Genomic DNA, 983 nt, shown 5'->3' on the forward strand with positions numbered 1-983 from the left:
CACACCATGTTGGAGATGGGAGTCCTGTGTTCTACTAAAGGATGGATGGGATGGATGGAGTGAGGGATGGATGGAGCAAGGGATGAGATGGGGCAGGAGGGGCTCCCCTCTCTGTTTTGGAGGTGATGGTGGTGTTATCATGGGCCCTATACCCTCACAGGGCTGCTGGTGGCCCTGCCTGGGTCCTGGGGGGCAATACCCCTTTTCTCCCACAATCTGCTGTAGCTCCTGCTGCTGGGCTCTGCAGTGTGTGTAGACCCCAGGTTGTGACCCTTGGGGTCCCCTTCAGCCCCCAAACCCCCTTGGGTGAAGCCCTCCCCCTCTTTCCTCCCCCATGGTGGGTGCAGGAGGCTCAGGGCGCTGGGTGAGCGGGAGCTTTATTCTGTGGGTGCTCCCATGTCCTGTCCCTGTGCCGCTGTCGGGGGGCTCAGGAGAAGGGGATGGTGGTGAGTGGGGTGAGCTCCAGCCCCGGCTCCATGGTGCTGGGGGGCCGGTGCCGGGCGCTGGGCCGGGGTCCGCCGTGGTGCCCGTACTGGAACTTGATGCGGAGCTCCCCGATGCGGGCCTGGGGCAGGATGTTGGGGATCCACTCGATGATGAAGGGGGTTGGCTCCTTCTGGGTGGGAGACATGTTGCCTGGGGGGAGAGGGAGAGAGTGTGGGTCCCAGTGCCCCTTGAGTGGAGGTGCTCCACATGGGTGGGTGGAAGTGTAGGCTGGGTGTGAAGCTCCTGGAGTTGTATGCGCAAGTTTTCTCTGAGCATCTAAATACTGGTTTTGGCAAGCAGAAGATGTGTTGGGACTGGTCACACTGAAATAGATTTGATTGGCATTTCAAATTAATTGTTAACTGTTGGGTTGGGGTTGGGGTTGTGTTAGTGCACGTTCCTGCAGGAGGCTTTAGGGACTTTAAGGGGTAACAGAATATGGGCTCCCCCTTTAGTGCCAGGGGGTGTCTAAGTGGGAGCCCCCTTTGTGGGGGCTG

This window comes from Nestor notabilis, unplaced genomic scaffold (genome assembly GCF_000696875.1).
Source record: "Nestor notabilis isolate BGI_N333 unplaced genomic scaffold, ASM69687v1 scaffold20958, whole genome shotgun sequence".
Lineage (NCBI taxonomy): Eukaryota > Metazoa > Chordata > Aves > Psittaciformes > Psittacidae > Nestor > Nestor notabilis.